The following is a 6000-nucleotide window of genomic DNA, read 5'->3' as shown; positions in this document are numbered from 1 at the left end:
GGGGTTCATCCAATCCAAGTATAAGTAATTATACTGTTCATAGAGAGCTGCCTAAAACCTCTCTTCTTTTCCACAAGAACAAAACTTACAGGACAAGTCTGTGTTGGCTTGCCAAAGTTTGATTTCTCTCTGTATTAAAACTAGTTACTGGCTCTTTTACATAATGGGTACAAACTTCCTGAGACTAAAAACAAATTTTTAGTGAACAGGGTTTTAAGTTATTGAAAAACAATAAAGCTGGCTAGATTACCAATGTCTTAGACATTATGATTTCTTCAGAGTGTTTTGACACATTTTGATTCACTCTGCCAAGATCCATGGCTCTACTAGTGTTTCAAGACTACTTCCTGTTTCATGGCGAACAAAAATTGTATCATGACTACGTTGTCTGATGTGAGTTGAGCTGGCTTGAACTCACAGGCAGTTTTGAAAAAGGCTACAACAAACAACAATAAACATATTTCATTTTTTTTTCATGTTAATATTACTTTTTTTGGGAAATAATTACAATTTTTGGAATCTAAAGATCCATGACTTTTAGGAAATTTGGGGGAACTCATTTTCATTATTGGGAATTTTAGAGGGTTATTACATGAAATTTTGGGGGAAATTTTTTTGGACAGTCTTTGCTTTATGATAAAGTTTCATTGAAAGTGTCTTATACCTTTTTTTTTTAAATATGGGGAATTTTTTACGAAAACTTTGAAAAATATGTTTAAGCACTTTCATATAAATGTTCAGTTAATTTTCTTTGACACTTTAAGTAATTTGTATGGATTTTGTAAGGAAAATTTCCATGAAATGCAGAACTTTGAGCAGAAGTTTTGTTCATTCTTAGTTTTCACTAGTCTTTGAGGTCTGTCATCAAAAAAAAAAAAAAAAAAAAAAAAAAGAAAATTAAAATGACTCCACTATCCCCCCTAAATAGCTGACACCATTAACTGAAGACCCCCAACAGCTGACCAACTGTGGACACACAGCCTCGACATGTGCTCTATAACTTTTCTAGTCCTGTCTTTTCTACAGAAACAGGAGTTTCAGGAGATTTGTGGACATTATATTTGGTAAAACATATTCTTGTTCAAAGATAAGGCTGAGATTTTAAACTAATCAAGTTATATTAAATCCAAATAAGTGGAGGAAACGGAAAATGCATTCCAAACAAAAGCTGAAGTTTTAATCAACTTAGAGAGAAAGAGAGAATCCCTAACAGATGTTGCAGCAGGTCACTAGAGCCGTGTTTCTAACATAAAGCGATGGTATATTCTGACATCTGGTGGATAAACGACTTCTTTACAGCTTGTAGTTACGCAGTTTGCATTTTAGTTTGATTTGAAATCAAGGTTACCTCTTCAAACATGAAGAATATTATATAAAGATAAAAATAAAGTTAACATCCTATACCCTGCGCCTCATTTTCTGTCCCTTACTCTTTAGCTCTTCATGAGGACTCTTTCTTCTTCATGTTGGAGCAGCTGTGTTTTCTTGTCCTTGAAATGAGAGTGTCTTCTGGTCAGCTTGTGCAGAGGAGAAAAAAATGACACCCTGACACTTGCTTTTATCCGGTACTTGGTAGATTTATACGCCATTGGCTGAGCTCTGACAGGCTGTTTGTGTTGTGCACAGTTTCTGGCTGTATTGATGTAATGTAAAGCAAGACTGACTGAGAGCGAGGGTAGTGTAAATAATAAATGACAGCTGTGTAAAATACATGAAGTTTCAATCAGTATTTGAAAAAAGAAACAAAAGATTGTTGAGATCTATGAACCAGAAAGCTAAACTGCTGCTCAGATAGCATGTCCAACTCTTTACTGTCTCTGCTCTCTAGCAGTTGTTCTTTCTGCCACTTCTCTTACCCCTGCTGTTTCTTTGACTCTACTCCAGCTGCTTGTGCATTATTTATGGGTCATTGTCACAGAAGTACACTCATTTGAATCCATTCAAGTATTCATACATTTGTACAATAAAGGACATTATATCCAGCAGAGCTTTTCCCTTGTTGTAGTGAGAATAGGGCAGCTGTTTTTGGACACTTTAAATGCTAGATCTGTCCTGTCGAAGTGTTCAGTTTATCTATGCCATACAGGATGGGTGCACATTGCAACCCTGGATCTGGCAGACAAATACAATCAAGCACCAGTAGTGTTATTGATAATGTCAGGAATAAGGAGGCCCATAGGAGCGATTTGTTGCTCTCCATGGTGCTGAAATTCAGGAAGTGCACTGGTGATAGCCATGGCTAGGGGCTTTATGTTTTTGGGTTGTCCATCCAGACATCCACACCTACAGTGCCTATCAAGTATTAACCCCCCTGTGGGTCAGTCATAGTCAACATAATGTTTTTTTTTGACAAAAAGCATGAGGATCAGGCGTGGACAGCCCTCTTCAAGTCATTGTCTTGTAGGAGAACAAATCTTCTCCTAAGCCAGGGATGTCAAACTCAAAGCCCGGCGGCCAAATAAATCCGGCCCATGGTGCAGTTTTACCTGGCCCACAGGATCATGTCATATTTTTGTTAGAACTGGCCCCCAGGTCTGAATTCTGCAGCTTTCCTCCAGTATAGAAATGAGAATCTAACCTTGAAGACTTAAAATATCCTTTGTTAAGTCAGAAAATTTAAAAAAGTAAAGAGTAAAAAAATGAGATAGAGAGTAAAGAATGAGGGAGAGAAATTAATTTGTTTTCATTTAATATTTTCAATTTGCATCTTAAAATTATGACTTAAACTTCAGATTTTGACTTTTTATCTCATATTGTGAACTTTTAGATTCCAATTTTGAATTTCAAGTCATATTTTGAAATTTCAAGATCAAAATTTAAAATTTAATCTCGTATTTTGCCTTTTTAACCTTCTAATTTTGACTTTTAATCCCATATTTTGACTTTTTAAACTCATAATTTAGAATTTTATCTCATATTTTGACCTTTTAGAGTCAAAATTTTCATTTTTAAGTCATGTGTCAAACTTTTAAACTCTAAATTTTGTTTTTTTATCTTATATTTTGATCTTTTCAACTCCTAACTTTGATTTATAATCCCATAATACAACCTTTTAAACTCAATATTTTGAATTTCTCATATTTTAAATTTAAACACATGGTTTTTGATTTTATTTCATATTTTGACCTTTAAACTCATGATTTTTTACTTTCTATCTCATATATTTGCCTTTTGAAAACATTATTTTGAATTTTTTTGTTTTCTGACCTTTGAACTAATATTTTATGTTTTATCTCAGATTTTGAGCCTTTAAATGATCATTTTGACTCTAAAAAAAATCTCAAATTCATTCATCATCAGTTTTTCCCCCTTAGTTAATTACCTGTGAAAATAACATATACAGTTTACGGTTAAAAATTAAATAACACAAATGTTTACCCTGTTGGAGTGATTGAGTTTGACACCTCTGTCCTAAACTGTAGTTCTTTTGCACACTGAATAAGGGTGTCTTCAAGGATTTTCTTATATTTTGCTCATTTATTTTACTCTCTACCTTTACAAGCCTTCCAGGGCTGACTGCCGAGAAGTATCCCCACAACATGATGCTGCCACCTCCATGTTTACCAGTGGGGATGGAGTGCAGAGTCTCTCCCATCTCAGCTGCTGAAGCTCCTTCAGAGTAGTCATAGGTGTCTTGGTGGCCTCTCTCACTCGTCCCCTTCTTGCACACTCACTCAGTTTGGGAGGATGTGCCATATTCCTTTCATTTCTTCATGATGGGTTCAAATGAACTCTAGGGGAAGGTCACAGCCTTGGAAGTTTTTTGGTCCAACCCCCGACTTATCAATAACATTTCCCTGAGTTGCTTGCAGTGTTCCTTTGTCTCCAGGGTGTAATGGTAGCCAGGCATACTGATTAACGAGTGGCTGGACCTCCCAGATACAGGTGTCTTTATACCTTTATTCAACAATCACTGGAGACACATTCACTGCACTCAGGTGAAACCAAATTTCAGTAAACTGCCATTTTCATTTCATGGATGAATTTCATCCAATGAGGGAGGAAACCTGTTAAAGTTGCCACCCTGGGACTTTTCAAAAGCAGTGCTCTCCCCATTCAGTTTCGGGCGGCCTGTAAATATGTATGAGAGCTGTCAGAAGAAACACTTTAATGTCTGTGGATGTGTCTCAGATTTACTCACATCTACAGCTAACTGTCTGAAATTATCTTTAATTAGAGCATCAGTGCACAAATTGAGTAATTCTGCACCTCAGTTATTTACTTGATCAGTGTCAAAAGTGTGTGCTTGAGCTTTTTTTGTAATCTTTAGAGGAAAGATGTCAGTGCATAAGCAGAGAGAAGGGCTTATGAGTTAAATTATTCTGCTCCTGGAGATCTGCATTTCATTGTAAGTCAAAAAGAAAACAGAATAAATTGAAATGTTCAATCTAGAGCCTCTAGCTTGTGTTTCTCGCTGCTGCACACACATGCCTCCGACTGTGCTGTGCTTGCTCATCGACGAGCAGATACCATAAGATATGCAGTCCAGGTTTTCCCCCTCGCTGCTGATGGACCTTTTCACTTCTAATCTTAATTAAATTACACAGAGGACAGAGACAAACAGCCTGAGGGCCAGAGGCCGACACTTTGATGACAGTGTGCTGGAACAGTAACCCTGCATGGTCATAAATCCATAAATCTATTTACTCTTTATAACCTGGTTTAAAGATAACACACTGCCTTTACTGTTCTGTTGTTCTATTCTGAAACATAAAGCCAACATAAATTGTGATCTCCTGAGGTTTTCTGGTTAATTTTAAGTATGATTACTGCCCTGAAAAAACTTGTGATTTAATGTTTGCATATTTAGACATGAAAGCTACTCACAGAGCATTCTGGGATCAATCACATTGTTGACCAGGAAGACAAATTTCAACCACTTTTCTCCCTTATTATGTAAAATTCATCCACAACACAACAATGGTTGTTTACTAGTGGAGCCGAGCAGCATGTCTCTGCATGTCATCTTTGGTTATTGTTTTGATCGAGAGCTGTCTGGTGGCATAAAGACTGTGCATTTAAGCTCAGTGGGAAATTTAAGCCAGTTATAATCAGATGAAATCCTATGCCGCTATCAGAAACTTTAGTTTGATTTCAAAAAGGTAAATTACTATGAAACCCATGCACTCTCTCAGTATTTTTGCACATATATTTGGCTACCCTGAATAAGCATCAAACCACAACATGTGAAACAAACCAAACCACTCCAGTGTTTGTGGTCCAACACAATCTGATGGTGCCTCCCTTGTAACATCGCAAAGAAAGTAATCACAACAATACCACTCCCTAACCTGTGATCTCCATGCACAGCTTCTAAGCTTAACTTTTGTGCTGCTTTGCCAACCCTTAGCAAAGGAGCTGCAAAAGTAATGTCGGAGATCTCAGCATAGCTGTTCCAGAAGTTCAATCTTTACATTGTACTCCAGCCTCAGAAGACTTGAGCGTGAAGTCACAGAACTTTATTTCTAATAAAAACATCCTGGTTGATGTTTGCCCACCCTCTTTTAGTCAGGGTTTATGGCATGTGATTTGTTCTGGTTTCTGGTAAGTGGAGTTGTAATGACCATCCATGTGTTAATGGGTCAAAAGGCAAAGAGGTGCAAAATGGGATAAAAGGCATGGTTAAAGTAAGGTGACAAAGAGGAACAAAATTGGAGGGAAAATGGTGAAAAGTGGTTAAAAAGTGGCAAAAATTGGTTAGAAAAAGGCAAAAATGAATCAAGTAAAGGTAAAGTGGGGTAAATAGATGGGAGATGGTGAAAAGTGGCTACAATGGGACTGAAATTGAAAAACGGGTCAAGAAAGGCAAAGAGTGGTTAAAAAGTGTCAACAGTGGGTTAAAAGAGGCCAAAAAAGATCAATAAAGGAAAGAGAGGACAGTGGAAGGGAAATGGTGAAAAAGTGGCTACAAACGCATTTTAAAAAATCAGTCAAGAAAGGCAAAAAACATGCAACATGGGTGGGAAAGTTGTGGAAAGTGGTAAAAAATGGCAAAAAAAA

Source organism: Cheilinus undulatus, linkage group 17 (genome assembly GCF_018320785.1).
Source record: "Cheilinus undulatus linkage group 17, ASM1832078v1, whole genome shotgun sequence".
Taxonomy (NCBI): domain Eukaryota; kingdom Metazoa; phylum Chordata; class Actinopteri; order Labriformes; family Labridae; genus Cheilinus; species Cheilinus undulatus.
This window is presented reverse-complemented; position numbering follows the sequence as displayed.